Raw genomic sequence first — 20,045 nt, 5'->3', positions numbered from 1 at the left:
GGAGCATTTCCTGCTTTAAGGCTCGAAACACATGTACGACGAAACCGTCCGATCCGACGTCCGACCACGCAATACGGCGGCCCGAGGCGAGGGTTTTCAACGCTCTCCGATGTTACGAAAACCCTCGCCCCCAAGGTCGTTCCGGCAGTCCGCACGTCGGATCGGAAGGTTTCGTCGTACATGTGTTTTGCGCTTAAGTGAAGCGATGGCAGCCAATCCCTTGCGATGGCGACCTTCACATCTCCTCTATTTTAAAGAAACTTGTCAAAAAAAAAATACACGTGTTCTATTGAAATAAACAACTGATTTTGTAGCGGCTCCAGAAAATATTAGATGGAGTAAACTCGCATAAAAGGTTAGAACAACATGCGGGACGCGGATGAGCGCCTAGTTAAAATCACTGTCGCTGATGACGGCTCATGAAACGGAAGGATGTGACCTGTCATGCTCACTCTTCTTTCGTCGTGATTCGTTCATCGGCGTTCTCATCGGCTAATGCGGCTAGCTCATTGGCTACGGAGCGATAATAAAAGGTTCCAGACTTGCAGCACCCTGCGTTACATAAATTGTCAGTGACTATGGTTCAAACAACATGGAGAACGGGAGCAGGCAACGCGTGACCGCGGCCCAGAGGGAGGAACTCGATACATTTATGTTCGAGAACCCCTCTCTGGTACGCGGCGCAACTGAGCTGAGCCCGGCGCTGTCCAGAGACGACAAAGTTCGTCTCTGGACCGAGCTAACCTCCCGGCTCAACTTCCTCGGGCCTCCGAGGAAGGAGCCGGATGGTTGGAAACGCTACTGGGCCGTGCGGGTGTCAAAGCGCAGGCGCGGGCAGCCGAGCAGGCGCGGGCAGCCGAGCTGGCGAAACAGGCGAGGTAATTTGCGTAGTCTACTCATAGTGTGAACCAGGCTATTTGAATTACTTCCTTTACTCGCAGGGGGCGGAGGCGGCCGGGTGCGCTCACTGGCGTCCTCATACGCACGTATTTTGACGCGGGTGGGCGAGGACGAGGCCCTGGGCGCTCCAGGGTTTTCAGTCCTGACTTTTGAGGACGAGGCCGAGGTGAGTGCACACTTGAACATGACATACTATTGCACATGTAGCTGTACAATCCCAATAGGGAGGAGAATATCCGTGCAGGGTTTTGTTATCAGTGAGCTACGATGTACACCGCAATGAAATGTGATAGATATGAACGTGAATATATGCATTAAAGGTGCTGGCACTTTTTATAATTCAGCGAATCGGAGGGCGGATTAATTCGTTCACGTAATGGCAAAATCTAAAACAAAAGCGCTTACGACAAAAAACATATTGATTGCAGTAATACTGGAGTTTCTAAGGCTAAAACAAGTGTAGTTTTTGTATAGTCCTTTTTCTTCTTTTTTTTTGTGGTTGTCGCGACCCTCAGTTGTATTGTGTGCAGGCTGTCGTAAGATTCCATTTCTGTACACAGAGCTACATTTTCATAAAAACAGGGGAAGTGCAATCTTTCGAGCTCTCACTAGACATATTTGGGGAGTCAATCCTTGACATGAATGGCACTACCTCTGAAACAGTCTAATTTTGTTTCCCCTGAATGGAATGCAGCCTCATCAAACCCACTCTCAATATCTAGAAAATGCAGACAAGTCCTGTGTGCGCTCTAGAACTTATAAATTCCCTTCTAGGGGAGACCCGCGGGTGCCCAGGCAGGTCACAGGCAGCAGGCAGCCGAGCCGGTGCCCTCCACCCCACGGGGTGAGATCTCTTATGAGCACAACTAGGATTGTGTGATATGACAGAAGCATTCTTTGTTTCCTGGCAGATGTGAGGCTACCTGCAAGACTCCGTGTGCGGCCCACGGCGCCTCGTGCCACCACCCGGATCTCGAGGCAGGAGCGGCACGACGAGGCTGCCATGTAGGCTGTCGCCAACCAAACTCTCCAGCTGCAGCAGAACGAGACGAGGACGCGCGGGGCGTGGAGTTTCAAGGCCAAGTATTGGCTCAAACATAGAACTCCGTAACATGACTAAATAGGTCCGAGTTTAACAAAGATGCCACTGTGAAAGTGGGACTGCAGCAGAGGGCAATGGAGATCCACAAAAGCATAATGCTAACCGAACTGTGACATATGCAAGGTTTTCACGCCCTCTGGGTTTCTAGAAATATATTACTGCTGCGTATTAAATGCCCCGTCTTTCCAGCTCCTGCGTTCCATCGAGACCCTCAGCCAGCGTATGGAGGCTGTTGTGGAGGCGAACCAGGAGCAAGCTCGCGCCACGCAGGCGGTGACCCTGGAACTCCAAAACACGACCCGTATGCTCGTCGAGGTCGTTCTGCTGCTGACTGCCGAGAGAAGCCAAGCCCAGCGAAGCCAAGACCTGCCGAGCACTGCTCATCCACCCCTCGTCCAGCCCAGAGCCGTATATGCAGAGAGTTTGGCCATTCGTTGGGAAGTATAGGAGACAAATGAAGCGGCGCCATTGGTCGAAAGCGGGCTGGGCGTGTTCCAGGGCGTCTTCAGAAATTGGAATGTGACCAACCAGAAGCCGGAAATAATACCCTGGCGGTGGTCGCGGGAAACAAACCTGATAACTGCATTGGAGTAACTCTCGATGGCTGAAAATATGGTACACGTGATGTTTCAATCACACTCATGCAAAATGATGGTGGAAGAGTGCGACTAGCGGAAAGATCGACATAATCCTTACGCGAAGCGCCGAGGGCCGGGAATCTGCCGTCCGAGCGATCACACTCTGTCCACACAAAACAGAGTTGAGCGGCGCATTGGTTTCTTACATCTTTCTGCATGATCATGATCAAAACAACACGTGCATCCTATTTTCAACCACGAAGAGTTATTACACTTCAATCTTACGCGCTTATTAAAACCATATACGAACATAGACCTTTGATCAGAGCTGCTTCTCGCTACCACCGCTAGGGGATACTTTTCGGTTTCTGGTTGGTCAAGAGAGCATGCCAAGCCCTCTTTCAAGTCTGCCGCACGCCCTGGCTCTGCACGCGCCTCCCATTGACCAAACTCTACATATACGGCTCTGGTCCAGCCCAGCCTAGTCCAGCCCCGCCCCGCCGAGCACACCCAAGCCGAGCCCAGCCGCGCCGAGCCCAGCCGCGCCGAGCCCAGCACCGCCGAGCCCTGCACCGCCGAGCGCAGCACCGCCGAGCGCAGCACGGCCGAGCCAAGTCCCGCCGAGTCCAGCCACGAATAATTTAGTTTAATGGACGATTATTTTATGTGCCAAGTCGATATTTATTTTTTGTTTTTGTTTTGTTCTCCAGGTGGAGACAAGAAATATGTTCTTTTGCGCCACTGGTATGTGGTGCATTTAATGGACAAGTTCCTACGCACACTCGGCTCGCCATACGGTGAATAATACTATGAGTGAGCGACTGCTTAAAGGAAGGCTGATGTCCTGCTGTCTAAACATATTTACAACAATGTTGACATTACGGGAAAGTCCGTCCATACTTTTCAGTGCATATTTTGTTTACAAAGAACTGTGCCTTCTGCGTTTGTTTACTGGAGTCACTATAACCAGTGAAGCAAGTTAGTAACATGCTCTTGGCAACAGTCATGACAGATATATGCTAAAGCTAGCCATCCCTCATGCTTGTAGGACAGCAATATGTAGTGTATGCTTTTTCATCAAAGGTGTCAAGTGGCTTGTGCCATCGGAATTTTATACTTGTAGTTTTCTTCCGCCTAAAACTGGCCTCTGGGTTTGTCATTTTTCTTATATCGCAATGAAGTGGAGATTTGGGCCAGTTGGCCGAAATCTCCAACACAGGGACGCTGACAAAGGGAAACAGGACAAGCCGCATTCTCAACTGAAGTTGAATTTTCAATAAACTTCATTTGAGAGTGCGTCTTGTCCTGTTTCCCTTGGTCTGTGTCCCTGTGGTTTTTTTTTTTTGTTTGTTTTCTTATATCATTGTTGATCTCAACATCATCTACTAAGGAATCTGTCATGCTTCCATGTGTGACAAAACGCAAACGAAATGGCAGTGTGCTGTATTAAGTGAAGTGTGAAATAATGTCTGGGATATATCCTTGATAATGACAAAAAATTTATACGGTTTTTACTAGTCCATGCTCAATTTCACTTTATAGAAAGCATTGCAACCTGTGCTTTCAAACATGTTTATTTTTCACGTTACGGCATTGTTATAAAAAAAGAAAGCACTTTCAAAAGAAACTGCTTGTTCTCTTTTTTATACATTCAAACTGACACAAATCCAATCTGCGATTATCGAGTAATACACCTGGCTCTGTGGTAGCCATAATAGACTGTGTAATGGAGCCTGGCAATGGAAACGTAGAGAAAATGAATCGATGTCCAAACCCGATACAAACAATATATTGCAGTAAAAAAAAGGAAAATGGGTCTCACCAGTAGCCTCATTGAGTTCTCAGTCTCCTGCAAGGGCGAGCCAGATGCCCCCTGTTGGCTAGCTTCATAACCCTACAAAACCTGTTATTGTCCCACACATTTTATGCACCCTGCTTACAAATTAAAAAAAGGCTCTATCAACATCACCGCGATGCACCGAATAGCTTTTCGGAGGTAGTACTACATGTCCGTAAAGGTAGCATGGTGGTTGTGCGACGAACTGCGCATGGCGTTAGAGTTGACACTGTGGATCTTATGGACAGCCATGACTTTGGAACAACAAGTGAAGTACATACTGCCACGGGGAGGGCTTCTCTGGTGGCGAGGGCGCCAGTCGAGGTGAGGACGACGAAGGGTTCGCCGTCGCCAGTGGCGTCCCTGGTGTGCGGGAGTGCCACCGTGGCGAGGACGATGAAGGGCTCCCTGTCGCCGACGGTGACCCTGATGGGTGGGAGCTCCGTTGTGGTGACGGACTCCTTGGCGCTGGTGGTGTCTCTGGTGGGCGGGACTGCCACCGTGGCTTGCGTGGGGCTCCGGGGCGGCACGGCTGTGTCAGGTTTGGAACTGGGCAACAAGGCGGTGCCTCAGAGCCCTCCCCCTGTCCGAGAGGCTGACCCGAGGGTGGGCAGGAGCCGGCCTCTCGTCATCCGCCGCTGACCCCTCCGAGCTCGACTCAGAACCGTCCGATCTCGGTCCAGACTCCAACCTTGGCTCGTCAGGGTCAGAGTCTGGCTCCGCTTCTGGCTCCTTCAATGAAAGGCAGATGTTGTGGAGCACTGCACACGCCCATATAATGACGGTGGCTGTTGTCGGATGATAATACAGAGCCCGGTGCCTTTGCAGACACCGGAATCTGCTTTTCAACAGCTTAATGCAGCACTCCACAACGGACCTCATCAAAGAGTGTGCCTTATTAAACCGGCCGCATGCGGTGGAGGTCGCGTGGAATCCCGGGACAGGGGTGATGAGCCAAGGCTCCGAGGCATAGCCGCTGTCCCCTGCACATTTAGAGAAGGAAATGTATGATAATAATGCTGCTCTCTTTAAAAGAATACTTCAACAAAATTTAAATGTACCCGTCGTGTTCAGAAATAGGCTCAATATGATCCACAATACCCGTAAATGATAATCCCACATTTGTCTTTTGAGCCTTTATGGCTATATTTTTCATTATAAACAGGCCACACTGGCAAGCGCCTCGGAGAGCAGCCAGCAGAGAGCGCGTCACATCCGGTACGATCGTGATCTAGTTTCTCTTGGGATGAGCAAAGCTGCGGCGAGCCAGACAGCGTCAGGATGCCCTAGCTGTGTCGCTTCTGCTGGCCGTTGAACTGTGAAAATGACGTCAGGTTCAAAGCATTATAGTTCTAGGCGAGACAGTTATCGTCACTACCTGTCAAGGTTCCTAGACGGCCATTAAAATCGGCTTTGGCGACATCTAGAAGGTGCTCTTTCCTAATCGCCTAATTTTTTTTAATGCCTTTTTGTTTCTTTTTTAACAAAATATTGATGTGTTTGACGTGATACTGCTCTTTTGAACACGTATAGACCAAAGAATAAGCACCGAAATTTCGTTGTAGAGTCCCTTTCAAATTGTTTACAACTAAGCAGGTAAAGCCGCTGTTTGCAACTTTTCCCCCCATGTACTTGACAGCTGTGTCAGAGCGTTTCCAAGGAGACGGGTCACAGGTATGGCCAGAGCGCATGCCAGTTATTCAAGTTCGGAACAGTATGTGTGATATTGTAGCGTATAAGTGGTGCGGAGCCATCATGTACAGAACAAACAAATGGAGTATGCTTACCGAGCAGAAACCTGCCGTCGTCTATCAGCCGGCCTTGCTCAAAGTTGCTCCGGAGCCACGAGTAGTGCCATGCGAAGGAGTCGTGCACCGACCCAGGAAAGGGTTGATGCTCATCACCCGGCAGTCGGCGTCACACACCTGCAATAGTGAGACATATGTCGACATTAATTCAACTGAATCCACAAACAGTTTATTGCACTTATGGTCATGGGGCCCTGCCAAACACTATTTACATGCTGACGAACACACCACAATAAATTACGTGGTTCACAAACTTAAAATACTAAAACAGCGCAAAAAACGACGGACTGGATGAAGGAGCACATAGAGCGCTGAGCGCCAAAAAAAAAGAAAACGACGGACTGGATGAAGGAGGACACAGACAGAGCGCTGTCTGTGTTACAAAGATCAAAATTATATGATAAATAGCCACTACCTTTGATCCACGCAATAGTTTAGGCAAATTTGTTTTTTTCTTCAAAGGAGAGTTTACACTTTATCGTGCAGGGCAGGAACTAATGCTGAAAAGCTTAACACGATATGAAAACAAACCTCCCTCCGTCCCTCGAACAAAAGCTTGTGCGGAGGATGAACGAGTACTAACAACCCATAACTCTCATTTATAAAATGGTATATCCACACCGCATTAGTGTTAGGCTCTTTTTCAAACCATTCAAAACGGACATTGACCTATAGCTAAAACGCGAGCTAGCTGCTTTGAATAAAGCCCCGGCGGCTGCACGAGCGCTCGTGCAGCGAGTGCTCCAGTCAAGCCGTTCGCGCTTGCACAATCTTCTCGTTAGTTCATGTTAAGGTGAGAGTAGTATATATGTGATGGTACGGAAGACGACGACGACACCGTTCAGGGTAACCCCGTTTTGGCTCTTCCATAATTATACTTCAATAGCCTCTAAATTGTGCTCCTCAGATCAGATTATCACGATCCCCTACGATCCCCTACCACCAGAGAAGCATACGATCCATATGCACAAGGGCCTCCATCGAGGAGGCGAGAACATCTGCAGAAATGTCCGCCGCGGAACCGAAGACACAGATTGCCCTTGAACCAGACAAAGAGCAAGCAAGTCCATGCACGTTTCTGAAAGATGATGATGAAATTCCGCTGATGGGAACCAACTCTGAAGCAATCAACAGCTCCTCATTGACGGTTCTGTCCATTCACAATGATGACGGCATAGAATCTGAGGACGGCGAATATGAGGTCGTACAAGGAAAGAAACGACGAAAGACGAGCAAGAGCGAAGCATCATCTTCCAAGGATGGCTCCAACCTGCAAGTAGGATGCACAGTACTGTTTACCCCTACTGAGAATCACAAAGTAGAGTCACTCAGCAAGTTAAAGCTCACAGACTACCTGAACAACGCTGCACCAACCATGGTCACTGTTGTTCGGATTAAAAAAGCCCGAAACATCGTTGCAGTTGATGTGAAACGACCAGCATTCAAAGCCGAGCTTCTCAAGCTAAACAAGCTCTGCACAGTGCCCGTCAAAGCTTTTATACCGAACGACCGCTCAAATTGTTTTGGAGTCCTACGCGACATTGATCTAGATTGCACAGAGCAAGACGTAAAGGCCCAACTTCAGTCTTCTATCGGCATAGTACAAGTTAAGCGACTTGGCAAAACATCGCCTGTCATACGGGTAGCATTTGCAGGAAAACAGGCACCTCAGCACGTCAAGGTGGGCCTTGTAAGAACCGAGGTCATTCCCTACAGAGCACGCCCCCTGCAATGCTATAAGTGCCACAAGTTCGGCCACATAGCAGCTGCGTGCTCATCAGAATCACAAGTATGCGTTCGATGTGGAGAATGCCATAATGGCATGTGTGAATCCAAACTCTGTTGTGTGAACTGCCAAGGAGACCATGCCTCTAACGCAGCAGAATGTCCGATCAAGGCAAGAGAGACAGAGGTGACAAGATATAAGCTAGAACACAATACGACATTTCGCGAGGCAAAAGAGGCGATACATGCTAGGAAACAAACAAGCAAGCAATCGTCCCCGAAAGAAAAACATCAACAGAACACCAGCATCAAGGCTGTGCCACCAGCAACTGCTGAAGAGTTCCCTCCGCTTGAAAACCGGAACACAACCACTACTCTTGATGATGCCGCAACAGTCACACAAGAAGGTCCCCAAAAATCATTGTTTTGGGAGAAGCAAAACATCAAAGCCATTACTTCACGCACACCTTCAGGTCCAAGTGCGTCGGTATCAACCGAAGCAAGCAGTGGAATAGAGCCAACCTTTCCGTTTAAAGCGATAATCACGCTAGTGTTTACCACTCTCCGCAAAATATTGGCTTCAATATCATCATCATCTACTCTTCATCAGGTGATCAGAGCAATCCTTTCATTAGAGTCTCTTATCTCTATGGTATTCTAAACCATGATAGGGGACACTAATAGAGTAACTACAGTTCGACTTCTACTCCATGCCTGTTTTTCCCTCCAATGCAATTGTAACGGATTGAACACACGACTTCCAGAGTTCTACGACGACATCATGGCTCAGGCAGTCAATGCTGTGGCTAAGCAGGGACTCAGATTGTCAGACATCTTACACATAGTGGGTTACGCCTTCTACTACAACAGGCTTCTACATCCCCAACATGCGCGTTACAGCCGAAAAGTCATGCCCGACTCGGTAGCTTGCAGTCAACGTCCACACACACCCCATGGCAGCCACCAATAAGAAAACTACAGGAAGCAACCAACGCCAAACGCCAGTGTCCATCCTTCAGTGGAACTGCAATGGAATTCGGCAACGTTTACCGGAGCTAAGAAAACACTTGCAAGATAACACCTACGACGCGCTCGCTATTCAGGAACCAAGAATACAACCGAACCTTCTCCGATTATCCGATTACATTTATTACCACGGCACCCATCAAATGGAAGCGATGTACCAAAAACGGCCCTGTTTGTCCATACTTCGCATGCACCGATTGAACTCGATCTCAATGACTTCAACACGGATAATTCTGAATTCGTAGCAGTAGAGATGGAGATTGCCAAAACCAAGTTAACCTTGGTCTGCTGCTATATAAATCCCTCAGGGCATTGGGATCCTACTGTTCTCGTCGCGATACGTGCCCGCACAAAACATGCTATCGTATTCGCGGGGGACTTCAATGCGCATTCGGAAACATGGGGAGACTCTAAAACGGATCAGAGAGGGAAAAACCTGCAACAGACCATTCACAATATGGGACTCAGAAACACGACGGCCGGAACACCGACATTCATTCGCGCCGGGGTACACGGGAGTGTGATCGACCTCACCCTGACATCGCCCAGCTTGCGACTTCCCACCAAACCTGAACTGGACAGCTGGGGGAGTGACAACGTTCCAATCATCATAGGAAAACTTCCAAAGTCCAAGCTCAAAACATGCCACGTTGTTCACTGGGACAAATACCGGGCACTGCTCGATGAGCGACTCATGTCAGGGATCAATCTCACTGAGGACGTCATCTCGAACGCACTTGAAGCGGCAACACAGATTGTACAAGTGCCCAGCTCGAGACCTAACCCGGACCTCAAGTGGCTCGAACTAAGAGCTCAGAGAAGAAGGGCCCAGAGGAGATCCTGGCGCACGGGACGCCCCGAGGACGTTCTGAAGTACCGACGGTTAGACGCAAAGTTTAGGAGACACGGGAAGAAGTTAGCCCGACGCCAGTGGAGGCTCCTCTGCGGTTCACTTCACAAGAGCGCCGGCGGGAGCAAAGCCTGGAAAATGGCAAACGCACTCGCGAGGCGACCATCTCCAAGAACACCAGTGCTCAGCATTGGGCTAGCGCGAAACCTTACACCTCTCAACATCGCAGAGCTATTGGCGGACGCTTTTACCACCGCTCCTACCACACCAATAACAGACCAGGCTCCGCAAAATTGGAGTAGTTTCTGCCAGCCTACGGCACCTCCCATGCAAAGCCCAGACGCTGACTTCAAGCTACACGAGCTGCAAATTGCGCTGCGCTTATCTCCACGGCACCGTTCGTCACCAGGATTGGATGGCATAACCAATCAAGCATTGAAAAACATCGATGAAATGTACCACCCTGCTCTGCTAGAATACATCAACACTATCTGGCGCACAGCACAGCTGCCCGATTCCTGGAAGGAAGCCGTCACAGTACCACTTCTCAAGCAAAACAAGCCTGCCAGGGAGATAACATCCTACAGGCCCATCTCTCTCACATCTTGCTTTGGCAAGCTGATGGAGAGAATGGTCCTGCGTCGCCTCGTTTACCACCTAGAGGCGACGCGAGCGCTTCCCGACTGCTTTGCGGGATTCCGACACCATCGATGTACCGCTGACGCCCTCGGGGACCTGATCAGCGCGCTCGAACAGGCAAAGGCACAAAAATGGTCCGCGGTGATGGTCTTCCTTGACGTAAGTAAGGCTTTTGACGCCGTTCAGCACACAACTATAATCTCAGCCCTAAGAACACTTGGCGTAAGAGGAAGGCCATTCCAGTATGTATGTGCCTTCCTGAGTGGGAGAACAATGCGTGTCCGTGTCGGGAGCCTCCTCAGCGAACCAAGAAAGATCGTCAGGGGAGTCCCACAGGGCAGTGTTATAAGTCCTTTGCTCTTCTCTCTAGCCATATCCTCCCTACCCACAGCAGCCAAAGTAGGCGAAAAACCCAACTACCCAATCAACATGGCGGTATACGCGGATGATGTTGCGCTATGGGCGACGTCCTCAAGTCACCGAAGACAGACAATGGTGCGGGAAGTGCAGCGCGCAATCACGAACACCATCTACAGACTTGCACAACTTGGGCTTAACACATCTGGCGAAAAATCGGTCGCTATCTGTTATGCCCCAAGAAGAATCAACAAGTTCAGGCCAATGCTATTCATTGGCACGAAGCAGATCAATATCGAAACAACAGCAACGTATCTCGGGCTGAAAATTGACCAAAGGCTCACCTGGGGGCCAGCAGTGCAAGATGTCATCCTAGCAATGAAAAAACACACAAACATCCTCCGATCACTAGGAGGCAACACCTGGGGCACGTCACAGGCAATGATGCTCCAGATATATAGAGGACTAATTCTTGCACGGCCTCTCTACGCATTGCCCTTTGTTACACTCCGCCAAACTCAACTCGAAAACATTGAAAGAGTGCAACGGGTGGCACTCCGTGTATGCTTGGGTGTCCCCCGCAGCGCGTCATCCCAACGTACACTAGTAGAGGCCAACATCAACACCGTCGCCAATGCACTACAGCAACAAGCCTTGACACATCTAGTACGAATGAACAACTGCTTCTCGACCACCGCATTGGCGAGAAGAATCGCGGCACGGGAAGATTCGGAAATTGGCAGACAAGCAGCCACACTTGTGGACATCGCGGGCCCACCGCCTATCATCCCCAAGCTCCCAACAGGACACGAAGAACCTGACCCGCTCCTCGTCGATCTCCACATCGAGGACCTGCGAAGCAAGAAAACTGCAGCGACTACCACTGCACGGCAGCTCGCCGAACACCACCTTGAGCGGCATTACGACGGCTGGACGCGCATCTTCACCGATGGCTCTGTACACCCTACCGACAAGACGGCCACCGCGGCCGCGTACTTCCAAACAGAAGCGACCTGGCTCACGGAGAAACTCTTGTTTCACGCCTCATCGACGACCGCTGAGCTAACCGCGATTGGCCTGGCTGTGCGCGGCATTATCGCAAAGAACACCGCAACAAGAAGGTGGGTCATCCTCAGCGACTCCCAGGCTGCACTTGCCCTGCTCGGGAGCCTTCATCGTGCTCCTCCACTTGCGCTGGTCGTGGCGAATAATGCCATAAGGCTCAAACAACTAGGACACACTCTGGCATTCCAGTGGCTACCTAGTCACTGCGGCATCTCTGGAAACGAAATGGCCGACCAGCTTGCATCAGAAGCACACAAGGACCTCACATGCCCGACATCCGCGGTTACTCGCTTTGCAGACGCCAAGCTCCTTATACGGAGGAAGATAACCAGCTTGCACCCAGACCCAGGCATCGCGTCGGGGGAACGCCCAACCAGGATCCCATGTGGCTTAGACAGGGCGACGGTCGCCGTGCTGCACCGTCTCAGGACGGGAAGCGCATTCACCCCGGTTTGGCTGCACCGCCTCAGGAGGCACATCGACCCCAACTGTGAAGAATGCAGTGTACCGGCGGACGCAGCACACCTCCTGGCGCACTGCACGAGGCTGGATGACCAAAGAACAGAGCTCCGTGCAAGGTACACCGCCCTCGGATTACCTTGCAACACTGAGGAAGAAATGCTACGGCCAAGAGGACCCAGAGCAAACAACGAGAGGGCTCTGAGGCACTTTATTACTTTCTTAGGGGTCACTGGCTTACTAAACCTCCTGTAGTGAGATGAAAGGCCGAACAAAAACGAAAGCGCAGCACCATATAAACACAAGATTCTCAGCACACGACTAAGTCATTGTCGCACCCTCCTGCCGGATTTCCGAACCTCCAGAAAACTGCGTTGCCACAGGACACCTAGAGGGCACACGCCACGACATCGGCACAGCTGACCTCTTCCTCTAGGATGAAGATAAATCACGATCATACCACCTTTCCAGCGGCTTGACGTTGAAGTGTTGGCGGTTCTATTGTTTTATTACGTATGGACATTGCACTTCTGAAATTTTTTTTTTTTACCTCTCACATTCTCCACTATACTATCTCTTTCTTACCCCTTCCCCTTCCCTTTGCAGGACGGTGACAAGAATGCGCACACTAGCGTCCTACCAACAGTCCTGCATCCTTTCCAAGAGTAATTAAAATACATTGCCAAACAAACAAAAATATATGTGATCGTACTTACCACCATCACGTTGAGAGCGTAGTATTGCTTGCGGCACCAATACGCCGCCTTCGTGACGGTGGGGTCGTTCTCCGACGGGCCGACAATGGCGATCATCGTTCCGTCGACGCAACCGATGACGCGGGGTATCCTGCCGAGCCGTTGGAAGCCCCCCTCGACGTCGTTTCTCTCGCCGGTTGTCTGGGGAAAGTCGATCCAGCCGCGCCGGATCCCCAGACACTGCACAATAGCGAGGGACATAGCCTGCACAACGATGCTGACTGTAGCCTGATCCCTCGCTATGTGCTCGACGCTCGCCACCATGTCCTGAAAGCTCCCCGTGGCGTAAAAGCGAAGTGCGCTCAACACTTGCTGTTCCACAGTCATCACCGCCCACGAACCTCGCAGCCTCCTCAACTCTGGCTCTTCGCGCAGTTCGTCGCACAGCCAACGGACCACATTCTTGGTGAGATGCTACTGCCTCCAAAAAGACACTTCCGTTAGTTCAAAGGCATCGCGGTGCTGCCGGTAGAGCCTTTCCGGAGAAAAAAGAAAGTTCCACAATAGCAAAGCTGTCGCTCTGCCTCCGAGACGCCGTGTTTCCCATTGCGAAAAAACCATCGACAGACTAGTTCCCTTTCCAGACGAAACACCGAGGAAACGACACGTCAAAGTGTTGTCACTTCCGGTGGGGGCGGTTCCCCGTCTCCGCCCACATTTTCATAGGGAACTTTCGTCATTTGAGCCTCATCCAATCAGACGTGATGTCGTCACTTCCGTTTCTTTTAGGAGAAACGAAACATTTGTCCAACATAGGTCCCCTGGTTTCCAAACGGGCTAAATCCGAGTGAAAGGCGTGACAACGTCGTCCCTTTTCGGCGTTCCAAAGGACAGAGCCAAAAGAGATCTTTGGAAAAAGAATCTGCCACGATCAGACAAGCGTCTTGAAGAAACAAGCGCTGTCTCCGAGCTGCACTTCGAGCCCCGCTTCATCCTTCGAGACGACGTCCACATAATCGGCGGAAAAGAAGTGAGGATTCCTTGTGGACACCCCGCGCTTACGCCAGACGCGGTGCCGACTCTGCTGCCTTGTGTACGCCAGGACCTACGTGGTGACCCTCCCGCAGGACGAGAGGAAAGGATGTGAAGGCAAGTCCACGAGAACCCGTTGTTGCAAAGCGTTCGGGACTCGCTCGGAAAACTGACCCGTTGTCACCAGTGGTGAACAGCGAAGCTCCTGCCGTGACCCTACAAGGCATCGATCGCGACGCACTAAGCTCCCTCAATATGCCAATTCCCTACTGGGCTGTTCACTAGTTCAGCAACTTCGACGGTGTTGCTTATTTGGAGACGGCTCTTGAGCCGAAGTCTAACAAGATCAGCATCGAAAGGGCCGTGCTCATTTGTTTCAAGAACTTACCTGATGTGGTATGCCAAGTATACACGCCTTCACGTACGTCACATGATGACGTCGAACACCGGTATCCGCCATGCTGGTGGTTGACTCGACGGCCTTTCGCAGCGAGAGCAATGAGAAACTGCGCCGCGCTTGACTGTAGCAATTACCTCGTATCCCGACGGTCGTCCGATCGTTTCGTCGGCATGCCCCGTGAGGCAGAGTAGCCGTCAAGACAATGTACGAGCGGCAGGAAAGGGATGTGCCGTGGATTACTGAGTTTGCGGGACGCATTTCATAGCGGCGAGTGACGGCACTTTTCTACCGTTGTTTACGTTCGCACACGCCTTTTCATCGGCTTTTTCTCATTCGTGGTGCATATGGCCTTTGGCCTTCGTTACATAACGACGTTTCCACGCTTCGAGCGCACCTTCAGGCTTCGGGGCTCCCGGCCGAGTGTCGCGCTGCGAGCCCGGCTAGACAGATCGGTCGGCGGCGGCCCCCGTGTTCAAGCTCGCCGAGACGCCGCCGCTGGGTCATCGGTTTGTGCTGTCCGCTAGACGGTAACCGTTGCAAGGAGCGAACGTATGCAGGCGAGTCGGTTAGGAAACATCATAGTATAAACCCTGAGACAATGAGAGTTGTCTTGTTCGTTATTTGATTTCTCCTTGTCTCAAGGTTTTGATTATGACGATAACATTGCGTTGTTTACCAGTATTTCGCAAAATCGTAAAATTTTCTCTACACCCGACTCCTAGAGCCGCTCGTCGAATTTTGGGCCGCAATTAAGCTTTTTCTTTTCTTTTTTTTTTTTGTGACACGACACCCCTCGCGTTAAAACTTCGTCGGCGGCATTTCGAAACTTTCTGCTCGTAGCGCAATCGCAGCAATGCCGAAAACTTTCGCACGTACTGTGGATAAACGTCGTCATCGTAAGCTCAGCACGTTTTTCCAAGTTCAGATGTAACACAACTAGGTACCTTTGTAAAAAATAAGGTGCATGTTAGCGCATGTCCGAGCCATTAGCAGCATCCTATACGCCCTGGTAAGCGCATCCGCGCGGTGTGAAGTCAACCACCAGTATGGTGCGGTGCACCGTCCTTCCCTAGCGCGACGTCACTTGCAAGGCATGTATACTTTCAGGGCCATGTATGAGCTGCACATTGTCACCATGTAAGCGCTGTACATTGTAACCATGTTTTACAACATATATCTTGCCTCCTTTACGTGTGCTATTGTTTCCTGGTCTAAATGATGTGAAATAGTTGCTTGTTTTCTTTTTTGAATCTTATAAAGCATTACTTCTTCAACCCAAGTTGTCTCAGTTTTTGGACTTAAGTTCAATGTTAAAACGCGTGATAAAAATTGTCATTTCTTACAAGTGAACGTCGGGTGGTCCTCGGATGGTCGTGGCAGCCACGAAGAAATATAAAATTCGCATCACTTTCCGACCGTCGCTTCGGTGGTTTGTCGCATTTAAATGAACGCGAAAATGAGTGACAAGTGAAGCGAGCTGATTAAGGTCAAGAAGGAGAAGAAGACGGGCAGACAAAATGACGGAGAAGGTAAACTGGGCTACTTAAAAAAACATACTAAAACAATCTCGGGCTTTAGTAGGTGGCGTTTCGTTCCACCGTAAAATAAAATAGCAAAAAAAAAAAAAATGCTTCCGAGTTTTAGTTATTCCCGAAAATTATCTCATGTTCGGCCTTTTGCAGCCAAGGAAATGGGAATTTTATTTAAAATGCTCACCATTCGACGAACCGAAGTTCGCAGCTAATTCTACGCTGAAACAACTTGCAATCCGCTTCTTTAAAGTCGCAGTTGTTTTAATGTGAAGGCAGAGTAATGACGCCTGTACGGTCCAACACATTGAAGCATCATGTTGCAAACGGTCGTGCCGAAGCGTAATTGATGCCGTGGTACGACCGCTGGCAGGTCGTAGATGCATCATAATGAAAGCGGCACCGAAAATTCATATTTTCGCGACTACGGTCGCGCATGCGCTCACCTACTGGGTAACGCGCCGGTGTCGACACGTCGACACCTTTCACGATCAATTAGGGGCGAGATGTTTTGGTGGCGCCCTCGTATGGTTACCTGTCGTGACGTCAAACCTCGCGAACAACAATTTCGATGGTGTTTGTAATGCACATGGTAGCAGCTTGAAATCATTGCGCTCTGAAACGAACGCTGCCTCAACACCGTAAAAATTGAAGTTCCTCCATTACTCTTATTTCCATCGATGAGAAATCCTTTGCTGACGTCAGAGTCAGTCTTCGGCCAATCGTGGCAGGCCGACCGCAGCGACGCTTTCGATCGCTCCCGTCGCCAATACCGCGCGCCTCAGGCGAGCCGCTCCTAAAGCCCTTCTATTCTGGGAAAAGTGGAGCCATTCATTGTTGTGGAAATGCTCGAGACACGTGCCGCGCTCCACTTCCGGGAAGAACATGGTGTCTGAAATCTAGCTCAGTGCTGCGCTGTGTCGCCATGATCTTCCCAAGGGCTGCACGTTGCACGTGCCCCGTGCATCGACGCACCTTGCGGTACTTTTAAAAGATGAAGGGGCTTTAGCCGCTTCGGTCCCAACACTACCCAAGTATTCTAGTACACTGTAAGGTAACGGCGCATTCAAAATTAGTTGTCAGTTTTTTTTTAGAGAGCAGCAGTTTCGTAGGGCGACATTGTTACCGGTTGAAGGTTATAAAGCGTGCAGTACAGCTGTTAGCTCGGGGTCTTTAACGTGCATTACGCAGTATTTGTGGTACACGATCGCACGACGGTATGATGCAGATGGGCGCCTGAACCCAGCGTACCTGCTAAAGCCCCTTGATAAAGGCGTTTTTTACAAATACCGCCAACCATTGCTGGTGGAAACGCGCAAGACACCTGGGCCCGTTTGCTCGAAGCACTAACCGCGGCTAAAGTTAGCCGCAGTACCTAGGAGAGGGATTTTGAAATCACGTGACTGGCTCGGTAGGGATGCGGGGAAACATGGCGGTGCCCCAGTGAGTGAGCGCCCCTCGCTTTGGAAATAATATGTCGTTGTAGCTTCAATATCGGGCGCGTTAGTCAGCAACGAATGGTGCAGGAAGCTTTCGCTTTGCTTTACCACACTTAAACCGCAAAGCATGGGCAATGACATCGCCGCATTTTTTAGATAGTCTTTCGATTCTGGGCATTCCTAAGCCTAAATGAGCGCGATAATTGTCGGCATGGCAACGTCTTTGGAAAGCGGATTGTTGATAGCACACAAAAGCAGACAGCGTCCCAACAGACCTTTTTTTCTAAATTATCCAAGCACCGAGGTGCATGATACGACTGTAGTTGCACGCGTCGCACGTGCTGGCGTCTGCAGTAGTAACCGTTCTAAAGCAAAAAGTATAAAACAAATTTTGCCTTGCACGCGCGTTCGTTAAAGCCTTATTATGATTTTTTACTACGAATCTTTTATGAGAGGAAGGCCAGCGCGCGTGGACCGTAGAATTACGTTCTCCTCGCGATGCTTGGATAATTTAGAAGAAAGTCTGTTGGGACGCTGTATGCTTTTGTGTGCTATCAATACCCGGCCGATTGAGTCAAGGCAATCCGCTTTCCAAAGACGTTGCCATGCCGACAATTATCGCGTTCATTTAGGCTTAGGAATGCCCAGAATCGAAACACCATCTAAAAAATGCGCCAATGTCATTGCGCATGCTTTGCGGTTTAATTGAGGAAGGGCAAAGCGAAAGCCTCCTGCACCATTCGTTGCTGACTAACGCGCTCGATATTGCAGCTACAACGACTTAATATTCCCAAAGCGAGGGGCGCTCACTCGCTGGGGCGCCGCCATGTTTCCCCGCATCCCTACCGAGCCAGTCACGTGATTTCAAAACCCCTCTCCTAGGTACTGCGGCTAACTTTAGCCGCGGTTAGTGCTTCGAGCAAACGGGCCCAGGGGCCGGTTTTCTCGTAGCGATGGTAAACCCATTTTAGTAAACCACGGTACCTAGGAAGGAAAAAGTACCTAGGTACTATAATAAACGGCTGGATATAAAACCACAATAATTATTTTTGATTGGGCAGTAAGATGCGTCATCTATCGGTGAAACAAGCCAGTCATTTTGTTTATTCTCTTTTTCCGCTGGTTGTTATCGCTCTAGTATGATATTTTAAGTCAAAATATAGTAATGTTGTACTTGAAGAACAATTTATTTGCTTCAGATGCTACGAAGAAATTTTAGCTACCATGCTAGAGTTTGTCGACGAATATTTGAAGACGTAAGAAACATTTCCTTCAATATGTTTCGCCATAAACAACGCATAACTTTCCCCGAGTCCTTTCCAGTCTGGCAACGCGGCTGCTGTAGACTCGTTTTTGTTCCCTGCGACGCACGTTTCTACGATTCCTGCTGATCTCAACTGTTTGCCCTCTCTTCCGTTTGCCCAACCGATCCACCGATTAGCCCACCGACCGACTGCGGACTTAATAACAACTGATTTGCGGACCTATTTGTACTTTGATAACGGAAACGATGTCGAACGGGACGAGGCGTCGACGTCGACGAGACCGCGCGTACGCGCAGTACGCTGTCGTCATGCTGGGACGACAACGTGTGTTCCGGGACCGCCTCGATCCGCTGGAAGAATTCGACGAGGATGCGCTGCAGCAACGATTCCGGTTTGGTCGCGCGGGAATTATGTTTCTCGCGGAGACGCTGCGCCCGGACTTGGAGCGGTCGACGCGTCGCAGCTGCGCCTTGTCCGCAGAGCAGCAGGTGATCGTCGCTCTGCAATTCTACGCCACAGGCAACTTCCTCATCACTGCAGGCGACTACGTCCACGTGCAAGTCTCTAGTGCTTCACGGTCCGTGAGGCAGGTCACCGTAGCTCTGGCACGTCGAGCAAGGGACTTCAAACGGTAAGACTTCATTCGGTAAAGAGTTCCTGAGCGTTCCGAGTCAAAAAAAAAAAAAAGTCAGATTGTGTTAAGTTTGTTTATGAGTAAAGCTATATGCACTCCGTCGTGCACCTCGGCCGGAAAGGGCTATACGCAATACGCGAAACTGCCCTGCAGAGAAGAGGGAAAGAAGGAGCTACCCTCTTATCAGGGTCCTCCTTTGTGCCTCCCGGGTTTGCACAGGCGTTGCTATTCTCCTGGCAGATGATTAGAGAAGATTAACCTGTCACTCAACATTCTTACAAAGGCAGTTTCCCTCTCCTCCTTTTACTTGGTGTTCAAAAGTATGCGATGTGACGTCAGTGCAGGGAGCCTATAACACGAATGGTTACTACGTGTTTTATAAGCGGTGGCATAGCATAGGGTTAAAAAAAAAGAAAAGATGGCATAGCATAGGGGCATACACCGTGCATAGGGGGGTAAGGTGTCTGCTTCATACATAAGTGGACACGGGTTCGATCCGCGGTGTGGGCCCACTTTTTTTTTCTCGAACATTTTGTTTTGTCGAGGCATTTGGCGATATTTACGACATTTCTTTTTTACGATGAACACTGAAGCAGAAAAAAAAAACGAATGTTGTCGGCTAAACTTTGCACAAATGTGCATGCTAGGGTATTGTGCTGTAAATTAACTTGTGAATGTATTGGCAATGCAGGTGGCCTGACGTCG

At 50.0% G+C, this 20,045-nt stretch overlaps 2 pseudogenes; both read right to left on the bottom strand.

Annotated features, from left to right (window-relative positions):
• Positions 1 to 1,670: 1,670 nt before the first annotated feature.
• LOC120842545 lies at positions 1,671 to 2,409 on the bottom strand (annotated as a pseudogene).
• A 1,617-nt stretch (positions 2,410 to 4,026) lies between these two features.
• On the bottom strand, positions 4,027 to 5,299 carry LOC120842552 (annotated as a pseudogene).
• Between the last annotated feature and the right edge of the window lie 14,746 nt (positions 5,300 to 20,045).

This window comes from Ixodes scapularis, unplaced genomic scaffold, assembly GCF_016920785.2.
Source record: "Ixodes scapularis isolate PalLabHiFi unplaced genomic scaffold, ASM1692078v2 PGA_scaffold1__304_contigs__length_218370807, whole genome shotgun sequence".
Classification (NCBI taxonomy): Eukaryota; Metazoa; Arthropoda; class Arachnida; order Ixodida; family Ixodidae; genus Ixodes; species Ixodes scapularis.
This window is presented reverse-complemented; position numbering and strand designations above follow the sequence as displayed.